The sequence below is a fragment of the Cervus canadensis genome, chromosome 21 (assembly GCF_019320065.1).
Source record: "Cervus canadensis isolate Bull #8, Minnesota chromosome 21, ASM1932006v1, whole genome shotgun sequence".
NCBI classification, from domain to species: domain Eukaryota; kingdom Metazoa; phylum Chordata; class Mammalia; order Artiodactyla; family Cervidae; genus Cervus; species Cervus canadensis.
In genome coordinates, this window is record NC_057406.1 from 14,975,992 (window position 1) to 14,999,370 (window position 23,379).

Sequence of the window (23,379 nt, forward strand, 5' to 3'; positions counted from 1 at the left end):
AGATATGTTCATTACCAAAAGGAATGAATGGAGCTAAAGGAAGGAGAGCTATTTACAGGAAGGAGAGCTATTTTATCCCATTTTACCCCATTGGCTTTTCATTTATTGAGTTAGATTGTCAGATGGCATGGCCAAGATGACAGAGTAGGAAGATTCTGCATTCACCTGCTCCCATGAGCACGATAAAACTACAACAATTCACAGAGCAGCTACTGATGAGAAAGACCAGAACCTAGCAGGAAAGATCATCAACAACTAAAGAGAGAAAGAAGGAACCAAACCAACATGACTAGGAGAGGCAGAGACACTTAAGAGTCAAGTCCCATCCCCTGGGTAGGCAACCTACAAACGGGACACAACATAACAAAACACCAACTTGCTCAGTCATGTCCGACTCTTAGCAATTCCACGGACTGCAGCCTGCCGGGCTCCTCTGTCCATGAAATTCTCCAGGCAAGAATACTGGAGTGGGTGGCCATTTCCTCCTCCAGGGGACATTTCCAACCCAGGGCTCTAACTCGGGTCTTCCACATGGCAGGCAGATTCTTTAACATCTGAGCAACCAGGGAAGCCAAATAGGAGGATAATTACAACTGCAGAAGCTCTTCCTAAGGAGTGAGGGACCTGAGCCCCACATTAGGTTCTCCAGCCTGGGGGTCCTGCATGGGGAAGACAAGCCCCCAGAATGTTTGGTTTTGAAGGCCAGCAGGGCTGGGCTACAGTCCACGGGGTGGCAAAGAGTCGGACACAACTGAGCAACTAACACTTACACACTCAGGGCTGACTTCCAGGAGAACCAGAGAGCTGTGGGAAATAGAGGCTCCACTCTTAAAGGATACACACAAAATCCCACCCACTCAGGGACCCAGGGCAGAAGCAGTCATTTGAAAGGAGCCTGGTCAGACCACCCCCTGATGATCTTGGAGAGCCTCCTGGAAAGGCAAGAGGTGATGGAGCTCATCCTGGGGACCCAGACACTGGCGGCAGCCAATTTGGGGAGTTCCTTGTATCACGAGCATCCTGGAGCTGGCAAGGGTATTCTGGAATCCCACCTCTGGTTCATTAGTGCCAGGACCTGGCCTCCGAACCAGTCTACTGGCATCAGTACTGGGAGCCTCAGGCCAAGCCAAGCAACAAGCTGAGCAGGGATGCCGCCCACTCACCCGCAAACTGGCTGCCTTAAGACCCCCTGAGATTACAGCCACCCCAGAACCTAGCTCTGCCTTACGGGTGTCCCAGGACATAGTCCCACACACGAGCATATTGGTTCAGGCCCCAGGATCCCCAGGGCTATGCAGTCCCCAGGACCTGATTCTGCCCACCAGCGAGCTGGCACTGGCCTCGGGACCACCTGGGCTTCGGTCCCGCACACCAGTTACTTTACACCAGCTCCAGCACCCCTGGGCTCTGAGCCACCCACCAGCAGGCCAGAACCAGCCACAGGGACTAGCCTCACACATTAGCTGTCCCACAGCAGTTCTGGGACCTCCAAGCCCCATGGCCAGAGACTACAGGACCTACGTCCACGCACCAGTGGGCCAGCACTAGCCCCAGCATCTGGCCTCTCCAACCAGCCCCAGGACTACCACAGGCTGAAGCCCACCCTATCAGGACCCAGGCCACCCATCAGCAGACTGGCACCAGCCCCAAGACCTCCTGGGCCCCAGCTCCCACCCCCCAGCATGCCAACAGCAGCTCAGCAACACCTTGGGCCCCTCAGTCAGCCTGAGCTCCAGCCCCTGATCAGAGGGCCAAGACAAGTTTTGGAACACCCTGGACTCCACAGACTGGTGTGTCAGGAACCAGCCGCATCACTAATCCTGCCCACCAATAGGCCAACACCAGCCCTGGGATTGCCAAGGCCCTGCAGCCAGAGAGCCCAAGACCTGACTCTGTTCACCGGAGGACCAACTCTAGTTCTGGGACACCTTAGGCCCCAGTCCCACCCACCAGCAGGCTGACATCAGCTCCAAGACACCTTGGACCCCTCAGCCAACAATCTCAAGACCCAGCGTCACTCACCAGCAGACCAACACCAGCTTTGGGACACCCCAGAACCTGCAGTCAGCCAGTTCTTCTGGGGTATCAAGAGCTTAGGTAAAGGTAAAGATGCTTAGGCATGCCCAGGCTCTATGGGAGACCATTAACAAATTCCTTCCCCAAGTCCAGCCCATCCCTCCAACCAAATCATTTCTTCCTTGGACTCTGCACCAGCCATGAGCACCATGGGCAGACATATATCTTCATCCCTCATCTGTTACATCCTGTAACTGAGTTCCTCTGCACCGTACCGAAACTTTGTGGTTATAATCAACAGTACTGAAAATCTGGGACTTCCCTGGTGGTTCAGTGGTTAAGAATCCACCATCTAATGCAAGGGGCCATGGGTTCCATCCCTGATCAGGGAACTAAGACTTTCACATATTTCAGAGCAACTAAGCCCACATGCCACATCTAGAGTCCATGCATAGCAATGAAAGATCTCACGTACCACAACGAAGACACAATGCAGCCAAATACATAAATTTTCTTTAAAAAAAATACTGAAAACCTGTACTACACTTTAGAGTATATAAAGTCCCTTCACATATCCCACCACATGCAATCCTCCCAACCACTCTTTGGACAAGACAGTGGGGTCACAGATGGAAACAACTGGCCCAAAGCCAAACATTGAGGAGGGGCGATGCCTTCCGCCTCCACTGCTCTCTTATGATTTAAGGCTGGTATATTTTGTCCCCCTAGTCCAACTGTAAGCACCTCCAGTACTTACATTGATGTATCTTTTCCCCTCCACCTGGCCCCGCCCTTTCCCGGCACATGATAAGTCCCTGTTGAACGCATGAATGGTGAATACGGGACGCGAGCACCTCTGTGTGTCAAGCAATGGCAAGAAGAAGCCCCAGGCTTCAGGTGACTCACACAGAAGCGCTTTAGGAATCGGGGCGTGCAGGGGCAGCACCAGACTCTCTGAGCAGATGGCTGGTTCCCTGAAGAACCTACATGCAGGTAGACCTTGCCCCACCCTGACTCCGTCAGCATCTTTTAAGTTCAGGACTAGAGAATGAGGAGCTCCTTTGAGCTTCGATGCAATCTCGGTCCCAGTGCCTTCTTTTCATTGGCATACAAATGCAGAACCCTAGAAGGACTTGAGGCCTGAGTCAGAGGTTACATCAAGGGTCCCCAACCCTCAGGCCTTGAACCAGCACCAATCCATGGCCTGTTAGGAAGAACCTGACCACACGGCAGTAGGTGAGCAGCAAGCAAAGTTTCATCTGCCGCTTGCTGTCACTCTCCATCACTTCTATTATCTCATGAATCATTGAACACATTATTGCCTGAACCATCCCCTTCCCGTCTGCCATTCATAGAAAAACTGTCTTCCCTGAAACTGGTCCCTGGTGCCAAAACCATAGTGGACCGCTGGGTTCCATGACTTCTGATCACTGGCAGAGCTCCTGAGCTATCTAAGTGGAGAACGATGCCTGGAGGACCACTTCAAAGTTCAAGAAGATGACTCCTGACCATGGCAAGTGCCAAAGAACCCAGCTTCTGGAGTTTAGGGAAAGCTCATGCCTCTCTCATCCAAACCTCACTCAATGCATAAAGATCTCTTTAAAATATATACCAAGAAAGTACTGAGGTGAAAGTGAGCTTAAAAATAATCAGAAATGTGGAAACCGACACCAGCCTGGAGAAAAATAAAAAGCCAGTGGAGTTAGGGCATTCACGAGAGCCAAGGAGCTGGAGCTTGAGGCATCAGCATGAACCAAGGATCCTGAGTGCTGTGGATGATAAACAGAACAGTCTCTAGATGAGACAGAAGGTCATGGGTAGCAATAATCAGCTACAGTCTCACGCAGGCTGCAGAGAAGGGAAGATTTGATCATCTGTCCTCACCTCCCGTTGAGGATACAGAGAAGGAGGCAAGGTCTGAGGGATGAAGACAGCAAGACAGGGGAGAGGAGGAGAGCGTAGTGTCCCCATGTGGACTTGATCCTCTCAAACCCTGGCAGGGGGCAGAAACGAAGAGACCGATGCGGGGCTTGTAAAAGTGGCCCCATGTCATCCAGAGGTGCTCTCCCATCAACGCTTTCTTATTCTTTCAGGGCAAATGCATCGCAAGCATATGGATTTGATTGGATTTCCACACCCCATCTCCCTCTCCTCCAGCAAGGAATACATGTACAGATTTCAAAATGAAAAGGGGGAAAAAAACAGCCAGGCAGGGACCAAAATTTATAGCATGGCTTTAAACAAGCTTGGCGCATGCCAGGGAAGTAGCTGGAGCTGGTCAACGCATTCAAATGGCAGTGGCAGCTGGTCCCATCAGTAACACTGACAGCCAGGAACGTACCCACCATCAGGCAGGAGCAGATATTCAGGTCTGCCAGAGGGCACTGGGAGAAATGGCCCTCACGTGCCGAGGCCCTCAGATGGCCAAGGTGCTGTGTCATTTCCCTGCGGTTTCAAAAGTAGTGTGTAGGGCTGAGTCCACTTCTGTCCTCAGACTATATCAAAGGGGTGGTATCCAGCTGTGCTCCGTCTCCACTGGAAACGGAACAGAAGGACTTCCATTAGAGCAATGGGAAGGCAATCAAGGCATCAAAAGGAATGACCAGTTGCAATGCTGTCTTATGACCAGGCATAGTAAGCACGTGCCTATAAATCAGTCTATTTACAAATATTTATTTGGTGCCTACTCTCATAAGAGTTGCATGATGTGTCAGAGACTAAGCTGGATGATATTCAGATATTACCAGGCCTCCCACTCGCACTACAGGATGGGTATTATCAGCCCTACTGTACAGATGAGGACTGAGATCACAGAGAAGTTAGGACTTTCCCCAGATCCTAAAGCTAGGAAACGGTGAAAAAAGGATCTAACTCTTTCTCCAATTCCTCTTTTTTTTTTTCTTTATCTTCTTGAATTTCAACTCAGAGCTGAAACGATTCTCTGTACTTCCCCACCAAAAATAACTAACATCATTTATGTTGAGTAAATGTTGAATGAATGAATGAACCAGCACAAATTGTGGATTCTATCACCAGTGTTCCTAACCCTATTTCATCAATTTAAATATTCACCTTTTTAAAGTATTCCATGAAATTTAAATGTGTATCTTACAATCAGCAGACTCTTAGAATTGATAACATATGACCACCTTGAAGCAGGACCAGTCATAGATGAAAGTGTAATGAACAGTATGAAAAAGTGAATGTTCAAGCCAAATAAGGTAAGACAGACTATCTAAAAACAGTAAGATCAGTCTCAGGTTAAAGGCCGAAAAAATTTTGAGGAGGGTGGGGAATGGGCATTTGAGGCATCTCTCTTGGAAGAGCATGTAGGTTCCTTAAAGGAAGTAACCTCATCTTTCTTTTCTGCTCCCCAAGTTTGCAGTCCTGCATTGTGCAAGAAAGAATAGGGGTGTCTCCCCTCTGCAAGTATCAAAAAAGAAAGAAAAGCCCAATTCATCTGACATTTCCAGTGATTCCTTCCCAGAGGCAAGGTTTGAATCAGAAGGTCTTTGGAGAACCCTCCAAGATCCAGGATTTTAAGACGGGAACCTGATGTTTTGCTCATCTGATTAATTACAGAAAGTTATTGTGCACTAGGGCTTCCTGGGTGGCACTAGTGATAAAGAACGTGCCTACCAAAGCAGGAGACATAGGTTCGACCCCTGGGTCGGGAAGATCCCCTGGAGGTAGGCATGGCAACCCATTCCAGTATTCTTGCCTGAAGAATCCCATGGACAGAGGAGCCAGGCGGGCTATGGTCCACAGGGTCGCAAAGAGTTGGACACGACTGAAGTGACTTAGCAAGCACTGGGCATTAACAGGATCAAATCAAGAGCTCAGTCAACAAGGAGATTTTATTTGCTTCCTTTTCTCTAACCCAGCTTCCTTCTCTAATTTCCACATTTTTGCTTACTGCCCCTCTTTCTGAACACACACGAGTCATTTAACATTAATCTCCCTTCTCTGATCTCAGTTTAGATAATCCAAAAAGCCTACGTTTTTTCAGAGTATACACCATGGGAACAGGAAAAGAACACAATCACTCACTAAGCACAGCCTTTACTAAGAAGTCTGACCAATTCCTTTCCCTCAAAATGCTGCCCAATAGGTACAATACACCAAAAGCAATTCCTTCATGCTAAAAGTAATGGGAGAAAAATTTGACAAGGAACAGGATATTCACAGCATCTGAAAGACTCTCCACATAAGCTTCTCAATAATAATAATATATTCATATACAGAGAGAAAGAGAAAACGAGAGAGCAAATGTGGCAAAATACAACCAGAGGAATCTGAGCTCTAACAGTAGAGAGGAGTTCTTTGCATTCCTCTTGAAACTTTTCTCTAAGTGTGAAATCATCTCAAAATAAAAAGTAAAGGGGCTTCCCTGGTGGCTCAGTGGTAAAGAATCTGCCTGCCAATACAGGAGACACAGGTTCAATCCCTGATCTTGGAAGACCCTACATGTCACAGAGCAACTAAGCCCGGGTACCACAATTATCAAGCCTGTGCTCTAGAGTCTACACACCGCAACTACTGAAGCCCTTATGCCCTAGAGCCAGTGCTCCACAAGAGAATCCACTGCAATGAGAAGCCTATACACCACAGCTAGAAAAAAGCCCCTAGTCTTCAAAATTAGAGAAAAGACTGTATATCAACAAAGACCAAGCACAGCTAAAACTAAACAAAATTTAAAAAATTTTAAATAGTAAGAAACAAAACTAACCACTCCCCATTTTACAGGAGTCACTCAGCCTGTGTCCTGTCCTTTAAGAAGCAATGTCTCATTTCTTAGGCTCCAAAAGCGTTCAGGGAGGAAGATGGAGAAAAGTCTGTTAGTTCATCCCACCTCCCAGCACATCCCATCCATCCTTTGACTTTGGTAGAGATGCCAAGTGAACAAAAGGATCATAGGAAATAATTATCTGAGCATAAAACAATTAGTGCGGCAACCACAGAGAGAAAGTTAATAGCCACATACATGGTGGCAGGGTGATTCTTCGCTTGTAAACACAACTGAGAGGGAAACGCAGCCAAAACCGCTCTCTGCCCTCAGGAATCGTGAGTCTTAAATCAAAGTCACAAGGCAGAGCCAGCAGCAGGGGCCCTGCACATTGTGAAGGAGGCTCTGAAAACAGGAGTAAAGATGTTCCTGGCAGCAGTTTGGGGGAGGGGAAAAGGAAGCCTTGAAGAGTTTGAGATGTGTTGGAATAGGTCCCCGGGGTAGCCAGTGGGCACCCTTTCCTGGACATCTTTAAAAGAAGGGGACATCGTCTAGTAAAGTGTTAGAAGGTGTAGGGGCTTCCCTGCCGGTCCGGTGGTTAAGAATCCACCGTCCAACGCAGGAGACACGGGTTACTTGGTCCGGGAACTAAGATCCCTTAGGCAATGAAGTCCGTGCGCCTAAACTAGAAAGAAGCCCAAGCATCACAATGAAGAGCCTGCGTGTCTAAAAATAAATAAATATTTTAAAAATGTTACAATGTGTAGAATTTACTTTCAAATACCTCATCACACAAAGTGTGAGAGAACGTGAGTTACTGGACTGAAGCTGGGAGGCAGGTGCGGGCCAAGATAGCCCAGGTGTTCAGCAGGTGCCCTGTTCAGACAGCCGGAGCGCACAGGTGGCGTTTCTGCCTTCCTTACCTCTATCCGTGAGCAGAGCTTGGTTAATTAACATATCGAGTGTCAGAAACGGATTTTCATGGGTAAAAATAAAGGCTTGTTGACTAGCATAACAAATGTTAGAAAAGGACTCTCCTTGGGTGAAATCAGAGGTATTCAAATAATGTAGATTAAACAGACATATTTCAGACATACATCCATCCTTCCTTATAAATGTCCATGGAGGCCTGAACCCCTGGTCCTAGCAATGCTGCCTTAGGTTAGACTCCTAAATGGCCCAGGGCAGCTGAGTTTCTGGATTCTGTTTCCCTGACATTAACTATAAGTGCAACAAAGTTCTGGCTCCAGTATTAAGGTTTTTTGCCTTCAGTAAATCTTTCATGCAAGGAGATGGTCAGTGAATATAAAAGAATAGTTATATATATATATATTATTAAATAAATATAAATATATAAAAAGTTGGGACTTCCTGAACAGGTTCCATGAACTTTATCTTTTTTCACACTTGTTAATGAATGTCAGGCTTTCCTGGTGGCTCAGACAGTAAAGAATCCGCCTGCAAATGCAGAAGACCTGGGTTCTATCCCTGGGTTGGGAAGATTCTCTAGAGAAGGGCATGGCAACCCTCTCCAGTATTCTTGCCAGGAGAATCTCCATGGACAGAGGAGCCTGGTGGGCTACAGTCCATAGGGTCGCGAAGAGTCGGATACGACTCAGTGATGAAGCACAATGAATGTCACCTACTTCAAAACTTCTTCCGAGGCCCCAGTGTCTATCAAACAAGAACTGTGGGTGATGGTTCATGCTTCAATCGGCCTGCAGGAATTGAGGGAGGTGTGATCCTGCACACACAATGGACAGGAGACAGGAGGGGCTGCAGGGCGGCCTCTGCGTTAAGAATTCTATCTTAGGGGCTTCCCTAGTGGTCCAGTGGCTAAGAATCCGCCTTGCAATGAAAGAGACACAGGCTTAATCCCTGATCCAGGAAGAACCCACAGGCCTCTGAGCAATGAACCCCATGCACCACAACTACTGGGCCCAATTTCTAGAGCCCTGAAGCTGCAACTGCTGAACCCACAAACAGAAACTACTAAAGCCTACATGTCTAGAGCCTGGGCTCTGCAACAAGAGAAGCCACCACAATGAGAGGCCCGTGCACCACAATAGAGAAAGACCCAGCAACAAAGACCCAGAGCAGCCAAAAATAACTAAACAAACTGTTGTTGTTCGTCGATAAATCATGTCAGACTCTTTGCGATCCCGTGAACTGCAGTACGCCAGCCTTCCCCAACCTCCACTCTCTCCCAGCGTTTGTTCAAACTCATGTCCATTAAATAAATAAAAATTAAAAAGAAAAGGTACTCTGGATAACTATACCTTAATAAAGAAAGACTCTAACTTAAACCCACTATGGTTTAAGCGTATGTGCCACGTGACCAATTCTTAAAAACCACTGGGACTTGTCTTGTGGGCTAGGATATGGTTTAGTTCAGTACATGGCCCATGCGCATTTGAAAATAATGTGTTTCCTGCAGTTTGGGTACATTGCTCTATACATATCCATTAAGAGAGCTGTATTCAGCACATTTTCCAAGTCTATATCCTCACCGATTGTCTACTTGTTCTATTAATTACTGAAAGAGTTGAAATACCATTGTGGGTCTGCATCTTTCTTCTTTCTGTTTTGTCCATTTTTGTACCATGTATTTTGAAGCTGTTATCAGGAACACACAATCCTAAAAACAGCTGTTACATCTTCTTAATGAGTTGCCCTTTTATCAAATGAATATTATCCATATCTCTGAAAACATTCCTTATCCTAAAGCCTGCTTTGTCTATATCAATAGAGCCACTTCAGCTTTCCTTTGATCACTATTAACATGGTATATCTCTTTTCACCCTTTTACTTTTAACCCGCCTGTTTCTTTATACGACACTTAAAGCGTGTTTCCAGTAGACAGCATATACTTTGGTACTGCTTTTTTATCCAGCTAACAATTTCTACCTCTTACTTTGGATATTGAAACCATTTGTACTAATGTAATTACGAATGTGGTTGGATCTAAGTCAACAGTCTTGCTGTCTTATTTTGTCCTTGTTCAGAGGAACTGTCGAGCTAACCTCGTTCTTTTAGGGATTACCTGCCTGTGGTCTGATATCTGAAAACAGTTTTTACATGTCTACTTAACAGCCTTCTACTTTCTGATGGCAGAAAAGCTAGTCCTGTAGCAGATACTCCACCCTCAGTCCACTGGAGACCCAGCCGAGCCCCGACTCCCATGAAGTGTTGCCTCATCCTGACTGCGACATACTGATGAGGAAAGTACATAGTTACAGGGCTTTTATCCATCGAACAACACTCTTCAATTCTGACCTCACCAGTACTTAAAGTTCTTCCACATCACTGGAGCTAAGTGGTTAAGGCTGATGACCAGATACCTGCCTCTCCTTCCCATCTGACATCTCCTCTACCTTCATAAGTACTCTTCATTCCTTGTAAACTGGTATAGCCACGATGGAGAACAGTTTGGGAGTTCCTTAAAAAACTAAAAACAGAGCTATCATATGACCCTGCAATCCCACTCCTGGGCATATATCTGGAGAAAAACATGATCCGAAATGATCCATGCACCCCAGTGTTCATTGCAGCACTGTTTACAATAGCCAAGACATGGAAGCACTGCCACGTCTAAATGCCATCACCTAAAGGCCATTGACAGAGGAAAGGATAAAGAAGCAGTGGTACATATTTATAATGGAATATTACTCAGTCATTAAAAAGAATGAAATCATGCCATTTGCAGCAACATGGACGGACCTAGAGATGGTCATACTGAGTAAAGTCAGAGCAGGAGAAATATCGTATGACATCCCTTAGATGAGGAATCTGAAAAGAAATGATATAAATGAACTTACTTACAAACCAGAAAGAGACTCACAGACTCAAGAGAACAAACTTATGGTTGCCTAGGGGAAGGATAGAGGGAAGAGAGAGTTAGGGAGTTTGGGATGGACACATACACACTGCTATATTGAAAATGGATAATGAACAAGGGTCTATTGTATAGCACAGGGAATTCTGCTTGATGTTATGTGGCAGCCTGGATGGGAGGAGAGTTTTGGAGAGAATGGATACATGTATATGTATGGCTGAATCCCTTCACTATTCACCTGAAACCATCAAAACACTGTTAATGACTATACCCCCAACAAAAATTAGAAGTTTAAAAAATAAATAAGTGAATAAATATTCTTCATTCCAGCCACGCTCAGCTTCTCAAAAGCCCTTGTAGGACAATGCTTTTCCCCACTTCCTGCCTCAATTCCTGCCAGTGTCCCCACTCAGGGTGCCCATCCCCTCCCCTACACTCATTTCACATCAAGTCATTATTCAAACCTCAGCTCTGTCCTTGCATCTTCCGGGAGGCCTCCCCTGACTGACTCGGAAGCCCCTCTTCTGTTCCTTGCAGAGCCTCCTGTACATGTTCACCAGCCATCTGGAACCATCCATGGGGTTATCTTTTCTCCAGGATGACTACAAGTTTCTTGCGGGCCAGGACGCTTCAGCACCTCTACCTGGATGGTTCCTGCCTCGGGTCTGGTGTTTGCTGAAGCACTGAGTCCTCTGAACGTCAAAGGAATGGATGAGTGAGCGGGTCACAGTCCCCACAGGAGGGGCCATCCTGCTGGTCAAACTCAGGCATGGGCTCCTGGACTCCGTGCCCCAGTGGGAGTCCCAGCGTCAGCCGTCTAGGGTGACACCCCAGGCCACACCTTCAGCTGTCCACCTTCTTCCCAAGACCTCTCTCTGAGCAGGACACGTTAAACAGAAAAAAGACTAGGACAACCCCTCTCCTCTATCCCCCCACGACCAAGGAGGAGCCTCACTCCCAGACACACTGCCCAAGAGGGATGCTCCAAAGCCTGGAATCCAGCCACTTGGGGAGCCTGGCCTCCACCCTGCTTCAAGTTCACAGCCCGCTAGCTGTTTATGTTCCCAACCAAGTTCAGGGGCGTCGGCACTTTCATTTGAGCCATGGACAGACAGGGATGTGCTCTGCTAGACATGCAGGCGCATAAACAAGCTGCCAGGCTGAACTCCGAGGGGCGGGCCCCAGCACCACCCTTCCCGGGCCTCTAAACTCCTTCTATCCCTTTCCAAGAATACCTCCAGCAGACCCAGATGGCGGTGCCTTGTCCCCGGGTCTGGAAGACATCACTAGGATTGAATGGAGCTGGCAGAGCTGGGCAAGGAAAGGAGGTGGGAGGAAAAGGGATAAAGAAAATCCAAGAGTTATTGGGGGAGAAATGAAGAAAGTTCACGGGGACCACAGAGGCAGAGGGGGCTCAACACAGCTGTGAAGCTTGGATATAAAAAAACTTAGGGGGCTTTTGGATTCTGTGGAAGAAGGCTAGGGTGGGATGATTTGAGAGAATAGCATTGAAACATGTATTTATCATATGTGAAATAGATCGCCAGTCCAGGTTCGATGCACGAGACAGGAGGCTCAGGGCTGGTGCGCTGGGATGACTCTGAGGGATGGGATGGGGAGGGAGGTGGGAGGAGGGTTCAGGATGGGGAACACATGTACAACCATGGCTGATTCATGTCAAAGTATGGCAAAAACCACCACAATATTGTAACGTAATTAGCCTCCAATTAAAATAAAAAAAAAACTTAGGGGGAATAGGGGAGGACAGAGGAGACCACCTTGGGGGAACCGGGTGTCAGATTTCAAACAGAAGGTAAACAGAGTTGGCTGGGCATACCCACCAGCCAGAAAAGGGAGAAAGAGAAGAAAGGAGAGCAAGAGGGACCTCAGTATTGAGAATCACCCTTGTATAGTCTATCTCCACCTATCTTCCTCCACCACCACGCTTCCTGCTGAGAGCACCTGTACCCACCTAGAATCATGGCCATTTCCTCCTGCCCATCCCTGGGATGCCGGGGATTAAAGGCCAACACCAAGCAGTGAGTAAAGAGACTTCTGATCTCAGGGACCTGGGGCGGGCACACTCCCAGCCCCTTCCCTCTGGAAAGCCTGCTTGGCATCTCATCCATCCTTGTGCACACTGGTCCAGCCAGGTGGCTCCCTGGAAATTATCATCACCTTTCACAGATGGAATCTGCCTGCCTCTCTGCCCCGTGGGGCATCCATCACGCACTGTCGACCTGGAGGGGACCACACTTGTTTATGTTCCTGGACATGCAGATAAGAGCCCTGGTTACCATGGAGAGCACAGCATTGAAGGCAGCATCCCATGGCAACAGGGCAGAGGGGCCCTTCCAGGCCTCTATACACACACGCACACAGGCACCAATCCACCAGGGCGACTGAACCATTTGGAGCAGCGGGCCCCCAGCTGGGCCTCCAGGGCCTTCCTGAGAGTCCCCTGGCCCTCATACCAGGTCCTCTGCCATGCAGCTGCCACCCGCCCTCCAGGCCAGCAGCCCTCGAGATGCCAGGCAAACTTTTCCACTCAGCCAGGCTTCTTAAGTGCCCCTGATAGACACCATGTGTCCCAACAGGAAAATACACACTCATCAACTCTACAAAATGCTCCAGATGTGATCAAAGCCAGAGAGGCAAAAGAAACCAAAGATGGGTTGTTTGGAAGAGGGAGAGGTTGAAGGAGAGAAGAGGGGAACCCAGGGACATGGGCGAGGGGGTGCCCCTGGCGGGAGGTGGGGGGGTGAGTCCAATGGATGGAGACCAGAACTGGGGACCAGACTCCTGGGTTCCAACCCCAAAGTTGACTTGGCCCCTGGGGAGACCGCTGCCCCCAGACCAACTTCAGGCTTGAGATGCTACCCCGTCTGGCCTAGAAAGTTGGCCCCAGAAGGGACATTATGGATCAACTGACACAGCTCCCTTGTTAGGCAAGGAAGGCACCAGGTAATCAGCCTGCCTGGAGCATCATCACCACCCTTCAAGCACACATTCTTTTCTTTAGGATAAAGCCCCAAATCTTCAAACGGCCCATGACTAGACAGAGCTCTGGATCATCTTCAGCCATGTGGTACCAGTGAAAACACATCCTTTCTGGAGTCAAGACAAGCCTGGGTTTGAATCTCAGATGGGCTGATGTGTGGCTTTGGGACCTTCCAGCATCTGGTCTCTGCTGCACCCCAGCCTGGCCCCCCAAAACTCTCCCCACGGCAGACATAACGCCAGGCACCCCAGGCCCCCTCTGCCTGCTGTGGGCAGTGTATCGTGTGGGGAAGAGAACCGACTCCAGCACCAGACTTACAAGTTCAAACCTCACCCCTTCCTTACTCACTAGCTCCGTGACAGCGGATGGCTTAACTACCTCTGCATCGCAACTTCTAGTCTATAAACTGAAGATAACGGTACATCTCACGGGGGTGATGTGAGTTGGCAAGTGCACAGGCTTAAACGGTGCCAGCAGGCAGGAAGCACCATGTACCGTGAGCTGCCAACACTACTCTGCTCATCTCTGCTTGGCTCACTCATGAATGCATCAAACCTCTGTGTAAATGTCACCTCCTCAGCTGGCTGCCTCCAACAAGGCTGGACTGCCCTATAACTATATCCCCGTTACACTCTACACTCCCCTAGTGCAACCCAGGTCACACTCACAATTAACACTACCTTCTCGGAATAAATTGGGAGAGTGTGACATATACACATTACTCTATAAAATTTGATAAATAACAAGGACCTACTGTATAGCACAAGGAACTCTACTCAATATCTTGTTATAAACTATAATATTAATAGAAATATATATATAAGTATGCATAACTGAATCACTATGCTATACACCTGAAAGTAACAACACTGTTAATCAACTATACTTTGATAAAAACTTTTAAAAAATAAACTATACATGATCTGTCTTTTCTTGTTAGATCATAAATTCCATGAGATCAGACAAGGGTGAACCACAGGCCCTGGGATGGTCCTGGTTTATACCTGTTGTCTCAGTGGAGCAGGTTACACTGGCATTCAGCAAATATTGACTCCTTTCCCCTTAAGAAAGGGTATTGTGAGGCGAGCAGAAGTAACGCCATGGCAGGCAGCTTAGATTAGGAGTAGGCCTTCCTACTTCTGGGTGCTAAGATTATCAGGCCACCTGGATACAACCAATCAGCTTAACACTAACTGCTGTTTGCCAATTAGGAAAGGGGCAGAAACCCCTGGGAAAGTCCCGCACGTGCGAAAGTTTTGAGTGTGTTTGACCAATGAAATTGCTTTGCAAACTTGTAACCAATCCGCTTAAACCAACCAGCAACGGCGTGTGCTCACCCTATAAATTTGTGTAATAGCTTGGGCTCGGGGCTTTCTGACCCCGCACCACTGCGTTGGATGCAGCAGGAGCCCTGACTCAAGTCAGCAATAAACTTCCCTTTCTGCGAGTTGCATTGTCTTGGAGGCCTTCTCTCTTCCTGCTCGGGGATTCGGACATCGGGCATAACAGGTATAGTTATCAGAAACATGGGGACTTGTGCTCAGCCACGTGACTGCTTCGGCCAGTGAAGCACTATCAGATGTGAGGTCAGCAATGCTTTAAGAGAGACATCGTTGTGTCCCTTCCTTTCCTTGTGCCCTTGTGACTCAACGTGAGAGGAATACGCTCAGGCACCTTCTGATCCACTGAGAGCATGCAGACCTATGTAGACCTGATCGCAATCTGAAGCCTGGAGCCCAGCCCAGCCAACCCTCAGCCTGAAGCAGACCTTTTCCATTCAACCTACAGACACTTAAGCAAGAAAAATAAATGACTGCTATTGTAAGCTGTTGATTTGGGGATGGTTTGTTACGCAGCATCATTGTGACAGTAGCTGACTAGTACACTCAGTGTAACTATTAATAATGCTCCCTTTCACTCTCAAGAGGGTTCTAGGTTAGATGGTAAATTATCTAATCACCCACAGTCAGTCACATCTATCTTTTTCATCATGTTAGCACCTAAAACAATAATCACAAATAAACATAGCAATGATGCCCAATAAATTTGTTCAGTTTCTCAGTTGTGTCTGACTCTTTGTGACTCCACAGACTGCAGCACACCAGGCTGCCCTGTCCTTCACCATCTCCCAGAGTTTGCTCAAACTCACGTCCATTGAGGCGGTGATGCCATCGAACCATCTCATCCTCTGTTGCCTCCTTTTCCTCCTGACCTCAATCTTTCCCAGCATTAGGGTCTTTTCCAGGCACTCAGCTCTTCACATCAGGTGGCCAAAGTATTGGAGCTTCAGCTTCAGCATTCTTTCCAATGAATATTCAAGGTTTATTCCCTTTAGGATTGACTGGTTTGATCTCCTTGCAGTCCAAGGGACTCTCAAGAATCTTCTCCAGCACCACAGAATGGAACTGAATTATATATTCTCTTAAATCTCTTTCTCAAAACACAGAGTCTTCTTTCCAACTGGATGGTGAGAGGTTTGAGCTAGGGGACTCTACTATTTCTTTCATGATGGATCATCAGAAGGTTTAACCTCACCCCCAGAGTCAAACCTTCAGAGAGGGTCTACGATGGCCACAGCAGGTGTGGCCCCGCAGGATTAGACAGAAAGGGGAAACAGACCAAACCCGGAGGTGAGCATGGAGAATGAGTGACCTGCCTGCCTACCCAAAGTCTGAGGATTAGGCCACATGTCAGACTAAGGAAATAGCCATTTTGTTGGAACTAAAAACAGCTGGAAACTAAGCCACTGCCCCTACCCTCCTCCAGACTACAATTCCAAATAAAAAGTTCAAAATCCCAGTCCTCCAATCTCCTCTCTGTCTCTCCTGGTTGTGTTCAGTCAACATGGATTTTATGAAAGAAACCGATGGGGCCAAGGCAACAACCCTGAATCCGGAGCCCTCAAGCAGGGATTCCTAAGGCCCTGAGATGGGTTGGGTGATGTGGGCTGAGGGTCACAACCTCTCCACTCTGGAGTCAGCCACTTGGCCAGGGCACACAGCCACCCCTGGCAGTTACCCAGTGACCTGTGTCTTTGTCTTTGTTGTTGTTTAGTCACTAAGTTGTGTCTGACTCTTTGTGTAGCCCGCCAGGCTCCTTTGTCCATGGGATTTCCCAGGCAGGAATACTGGAGTGGGTTTCCGTTTCCTTTTCCAGGGGATCTTCCCAGCCTAGGGCTCAAACTCACATCTCCTGCAACACCTTTGGCTACCTTGTGATAACCCCAAGGAGGTACTGGAGGACAGCAGTCTGCCAGGCAGGGATCTTGAAGCTTTTTGTTTTGTTTCGTGCTTATGTCTGTGACTTCCAGACCCACAAAATGCTGCAGCTTTCCATTCCTGAGAACAGAGGCTTGTGCCTGTGTGAAGCATCTGGGCATGCCCAGCTGATTAAATGGAGCGATCTTGCGGTCGCGGCTGCAACGTGTGTTCCAAGGGTATTGTTCAATGTGTCAAGCTGCTTTCTGTTTATGTTGGGTTCATACACATGTGGTGTGGGTGGAGAGCATCACTCAGGGGAGTGTCATTAGCGGGAATGGGGAGCTCAGGGTTTCCACAGACGTGTGCTGAAACGGCAGCTCCAGGGATCAAACAGTTGGATGGTGTCCATGGTGACGCATCCCCCGGCCAGTCCCCTCCTTCCTTCCAGGGCAAGATCAGCCCCCTCCGATCCACCTGAGGTCCTTGCCTCCCACAGACAGATGGTACCTGTCGTCACAGCCTAGAGGGTTTGTGAAGAAGATGCAAAGACTCCTCTCTCCATCTCAGCAAGAGGAAGTGCATCAGGTGCAAAGGGCTGAATGATTTGTCCTAAAGTTTCCCAAGAGAGAGTGACTGGTTCCCAACAGGTCCATTCTCACCTCATGGCAAGAAGTGCTCAAGTCTTGAACCCTCACAAGTCCTGTTGTGCCACCGACCTAAATCCTAGACAAACCGCTCAGTAGCATCTTCTTTTGTTACCTATCATCACGACCCCTCTCTCTAGGCTTTCTGCCCCTACACCACCCCAGGTATCTCCTCCAACCACCTCCCATGGCTCCAGGGCTCTCTTCTCGGCTGTCATCGGCCTCAGCCCGTTCTTGAGCCTCTCCTTCAGTCAGTATCTCTGGACCTTCAGTCTAAATCTGGTAAATCCCCCAACCCCTATTTCCTCTTTCCTTCAAATCTCTACTTTCTGCTCAAAACTCACAAGTCCCATAAGTCTCATTTTTTCTCTTGTTGGCCACACTAAAGCTGGTTATGAACCCCTTCAGAAGCTTTGGTCCACCCCTTGGCCACTACCTAGCCCCCAGCCCCTCTGCAGACAGCTCTATGCATGGGTTCCCAGTTGGGTACCACTTTATCTTAATGGCTTCCATCAGATTTACTGTGAATACCTGGGGTTCCATCACTATACTGCACGCTTCCTCCTTTGACACCACACCCAGGTCAAAGCTCAGCATCGAGTAGGCCCCTGATGCAGGGATCCACTCCTGTGTCAATAGACATTGAGTTCTAAGAAGAGTCTCTGATGGTCTGGATTTCTTGCGACCTCCCAAAGCAAGCAAGAAGAACAAAATACAACTCTGCACAGCAGAGGCACCTGCCTTATCACATTGACTCTGGTCCCATCCTGGAAACACCATTTCACTCACTGGAAAACACCAAGAAGACATTTCCATGACAATGGTACAGCCTCCCCAAATCCCACAGCACCCAGGAGGCAAACTCCTGGGCAGGTTGCCTAAGAGGCTTACCGGTGCATAAGGCTGCCTGCTCGGGGGTCAGGTTACTACACCTGCAACGGAGACAGAGCAGTGAACCGGAGTCAGGAAGGAACCTACTCCACTGACAAAAGCCAGAAGTGACAGCTGACAACCTGATGACATGAAGAAGTTAGGGGGAAAAGATTATGAGAAGCAGAAAGGAGAAACCAAAACCATAGCATTCTGGGGTCTCCTAACAAACCACTCTGGCAAGTGACACATCACTCCTGGTGAAACAGGGACGTTGATGAGGTTGGCCCATCATCAGAAAGAGCAGGGGGTGACCAGGTCAGTGAGCCCCTCTCCCCTCCCCAGACCACACCAGGTGTCCCTCAGAGGTTGCTAACTGGAAGGGTTAATTTGAGGAATCTGGAAGCCCAGATCGCCCGACATCTGGCTGGACGGAGCTCTGGGTCACCTTCATCCGTGTGGTACGAGGGCAAGCATATAGTTTCTGGAGTCAGACAGGTCTGGGGCTGAACCAAAGGTGGGCTGGCTTGTGGCTTCAGGAAGCTCCTGTCTCCTGAGTTCAGGGTCTCCCTCTGGAACATGAGGTAAGAACAGCCACTTGGCAGGGTTGCTGGGGGGCGCAGAGCATACCATGCAAACTGCATGATTCCAGGGCACTGATTTACAATTTTAAAAAACCGCCTTATGATTACACAATGTTTGCCAAGACTCTTGAGCTTGAACCGTATCAAATTCTGCTAGTCTAGGGAATAGTATAATTTTTCCCGAGGGAGCAGATAAATAATAGATTTACTTAACCAGACCTATGCCCCTCACAAAATTATTTGCACAACTATATCATAAGCCTCACCAGACTGCTGTCGGGCATTTAGGACAGGTCTTTTGATCCTCATTTCATAGCTGAGGACATGGAGGCTCAAGAGAGAATAGCTTGTCCAAATATTTATATCACCTACTATGAAGGCTGGAGCCAAGCCGAGTTCTTCTCATCGTTAACCCACTGCTCTTGGTCCAGAGGAACATCCCTAGACAGGTGCCTTGGGGTCTGATAAGCACATGGACAGTCACTATCCACCTCATAATTTAGTAAAGATTCCACTCCCTCTCCACTTCTTCCTAGAATACGAACTCTTTAAGTCTGTCTTCATACAGCTGTCTCGCCCCATGTCTGAACATGTTACCCTTCGTTCCCTGAAACAGTTCTAGCCTGGCTAGGTTTTCCTTAGGCAGGATTACCTGACTTGCACACGTGAGGTTTTGCCACAACTTGGTAAATCCCTAAGTGATGTGATCCTAAAATGTTTTCTGAGGTTTTTTCATGGGTCTGTGGGTGCTGTCATGCATCAAAGGATGTTTCTGGAAAGTCAGAGTCACCACTGAAAATCTTTGCCCGAAGCACAGCTGACAGCGCTGAGCAGCCCATCACACCCATCACAGATGACTTGCTTGGGGGCCAGTTTCCCCCCAGGACCTTTCCTGTATAATGTTTTTCTACAGTCTCACAGTTACTTTTTGAAAATGTTCTCTATCTGTCCGTCCCTAGATTTCCCAGAAAAGCCGATTGAATATCTACAAGCTTTGAGATGTGACTTTGCGCTTAAGCTCCTTGAGAATGGGGTCATGCTTAATTCATCTCCATCCTGCCAGCATCAATGTCAGACACACCACCACCGCAAATGCATGTTGGCTTAGCTACACCAGGTGAAGTGTGGGGCTGGAGGGCCCTGCTCTGACTTTGCCAGGACAGTGGGTCTCGAAGAGGACTGCAGTGAGGATAAAACTGTTTGAAGAGCCCGTGACACCGGAGGACGTGGAGCAGGGCCAGGTGTGTTTGCTTGGAAAGAAGGCAAGAGAATTATTAGGGACATGAGGCTGGCCGGCTCAGCAGAAGGGCTGCCCTAGTAGCTCAGTGGTAAAGAATCCGCCTGCAATACAGGAGACTCGGGTTCGATCCCCAGGTGGGGAAAATCTCCTGGAGAAGGAAATGGCAAACCACTCCAACATTCTTGCCTGGAAAATCCCATGGACAGAGGAGCCTGGCAGACTACAGTCCACGGGGTCACAAAGAGTCGGCCACAACTGAACAACGGAACAATAGCAACCACCAGAACCCAACAGGAAGAAGCTAGCTTTCCATGGAGCTCCAGGGAGCAGAACTAAACTTAAACAGGGGAAATTGACAAAGTTCTGGCTCCATGACCATTTTGAGTGGCTAGAACAGACAAATATGCTGCCCCCAAGACCAGGCACTCCCTACTATAAGAAAAATAACGCAGGGCGTTTGCTCGATCAGTATGCTGGGAGTAGAAATCTTCCATCCCCTATCCCATGTCCGGGCACCAAGGTCAGCCAACCTCTAAGCTCCCCACCACTGTGATGTCATGGTTTAGTCCCGGGGTTCCAGATAAATGAGAGTTTACTGCACACAAGGGCCAAGGAGACAGGAATCCTACAGCTTGTCATATATTTTCAGGCAAATACCAGCTTCTCTCCTCCTCGGGAAACAGAACCTGACATGAGGGGGTCAGGGAGGCAGGGAGCTAGTGAACCAGATGCTCACCCCCACCCACCTCTGGCCATGCAACCCTAGGAGGCCATGGGGAGTTCATGCAGCCTCCTGGTGCAGTGGGAGCCACCAAGTACTGGTACTCCAGGAAGATTCAGTTTGATCTAAAACAGGAGCCACCAGCTAGGGAAGGCCAGGAGGCCACCCTCACAGGACCAGAACGGCCTCAGGGTGCAGTTGGGGGCACCTCATTCAACTCCTGGTCCACTGGCAGCCCCAGGCTGGCCCCTCCCCTCTGGAGGGTGCAGGACTGGAGGAGCATGACATCTGGGGAGGAGGAAGAGGGAGAGAAAGGAGAAGGGGGACAGGCCTCTTTCCCAGCTGCATCTCATAAACAGCCTGACTTATCTCCCTGTCTATAAAATGGACCCGAATACAACAGCACAGAACATTATTATCCATGTTTCTGCTGTGACCAGCTACTGCCTGCTCTTCTCTGTCAACCATGCTCCTACACCCTCAGAGGAAAAAGAAAAGTCTTCTTCAGGCCCATGAAATATGACCCCTTTTCAGCCTGCAAAGTGTTTGCTGGCTCAGTCTCAGTCTTCAAAGGCGGAAACAAGCGGCTGGCCTCACACATCACCTCTCCTCGGTTTCCTCTGTTGGGTCCAGCCTCATCTCCTTCTAACCCTGGATGCTCTGCTCACTTATAGGGGCAGAGCCAAGGACATGAGACAGGCCTGGCATAGAGTCCAGGCAGGTGAGTGAGGTCTGCAAGTCAAGTTCTTGACCTGATCATTCCCGATCAACAGTCAGGAAGGACCTGGCTCTGGGCAGCACTGTGATTTCTGGCCGACAATACCAGGCTCAACGAGTCCATATCTGGGGCAGACAAGGGTGACAATGAAGACATATTCAAGACTTTTAACCCTTTAATTTCAGGCCTTCAGAAAGCAATGTTTTTAATTCAAGTGCCACCTCTTACAGGACATCTTCCCTTACTCTGCTAGTAGCAACCACTCTCCAACCATTGTCCCGTCCAATCACATTCACACTTACATGACAGTCCTTAAAAGTCTTCACTCCACCCTGCCTCGCACACATTTGTCTCCCTACGTGACTGCTAGATCTTTAAGGACACAAACTGCACCCTATTCCTAGCCTTGCTTCCCTGCATTGAGGGCACACAGACTTGCTCACTGTGAGCATCAGTAAATGCTGATCGCATTGAGCTGAACTGCCTGTATGAATCCCAGTGAAGATCAAGAAGGAGGTAGCAGGCTCAGGAAATAATTCATCATGGGTTGAGCAATGTTTTCTTCTTTCCTCTACAGTCCCTCCCCCAAACCAGTTGTGGCCAGTCCTCCCTGAGCCTGGCCTGCTGAGAAGCCTCCTAAGAAAGAACGTGGCTTCCTGTCTCTCCCCTGGTGGGGATGTGGGTGGGTTTCAGGAGGATGGAAGAGGGGCTCAGAGACAGAGGGGGGTGGATCAACCTTCTAGTGGCTGTTCTGAGGAATTCTGGCAAGGATCAGGGTCTCTGCCTTGTAACAGGAGGTGTGTGCGTGCTCAGACACCTCAGTCGTGTCCAGCTCTTTGCAACCCCATGGACTGTAGCCAACCAAGCTCCTCCGTCCATGGGATTCTCCAGGCAAGAATCCTGGAGTGGGTTGCCGTGCCTTCCTCTGGGGGATCTTCCTGACCCAGGGACTGAACCTGCATCTCTTACATCTCCTGCATTGGCCGGTGGGTTCTCTACCACTAGCTCCACTTGGGAAGCCCCTATAATAGGAGGAGGGAAAGCCAGTTCCTGAGATGCCAGTTCTAGACGGGCTCTCCACGGGCGGGGCTGGAGCGGGCTGAGAGTCTGGGACAGAAGAGATGGGTAGACAGGTGGGGGCACAGCGCCACTCTTGCTGTCCACAGATGCCACCCAAAGGCTCCTGATATCACTGAGGTCTTAGGAAGAGGGACTCAGGAAGCAGGATGTTGCTAAGAGGGCTCCAGCCCCGCCACAGGAATAGGTGCTACTCCCCCCGTGAAATGTCATCCCCAGAAAAGGAGGGAACAAGGAAGAGCCATTCACCCCTCCCCAGACGGTCGCCCCAAGTTGGCACAGTGGACTTTGTCTATATACAATGCCCTTGGTGCATCCCCCAAGGTCATCAGCTACCATCCCTGAGGTGAGTGGACTTCTGGTCCCCTCTCCTCCACATGCCATTGTAGTTAACTGGCAGCTGCTGCTGCTGCTGCTAAGTCACTTCAGTCATGTCCGACTCTGTGCGACCCCATAGACGGCAGCCCACCAAGCTCCCCCGTCCCTGGGATTCTCCAGGCAAGAACTCTGGAGTGGGGTGCCATTGCCTTCTCCATAACTGGCAGCAGATGCTTTCAAATACAGTTTTGTATATCAGCTTGTTAGTAGCTAAATCTAACTCAGATGTTTGAAGCCTATTGTTTTGTCTCATCCATAGCAAAACCTCCCAGCTAAGAAAAGCAGCCCATGAGTGGATATTCATTTTCATGAAAAGGCAAGGCAGGGTGCTGGCTAATATGGGATCAGCACTGTACACACCCCCAAGGC

At 48.8% G+C, this 23,379-nt stretch overlaps 1 protein-coding gene and 1 long non-coding RNA gene across 3 annotated transcripts in view; both read right to left on the minus strand.

Annotated features, from left to right (window-relative positions):
• The window catches only part of ANO2 (anoctamin 2), a 335,456-nt gene that overhangs the window by 185,790 nt on the left and 126,287 nt on the right, over window positions 1-23,379 (minus strand). The gene's annotated exons all lie outside the window — the stretch shown is intronic.
• On the minus strand, window positions 386-22,537 carry LOC122423804. The gene is made up of 3 exons (XR_006264224.1): window positions 22,525-22,537; window positions 18,208-18,210; window positions 386-517 (listed from the first exon to the last, which is right to left on the minus strand). It is a non-coding gene; the product is annotated as an uncharacterized LOC122423804 (long non-coding RNA).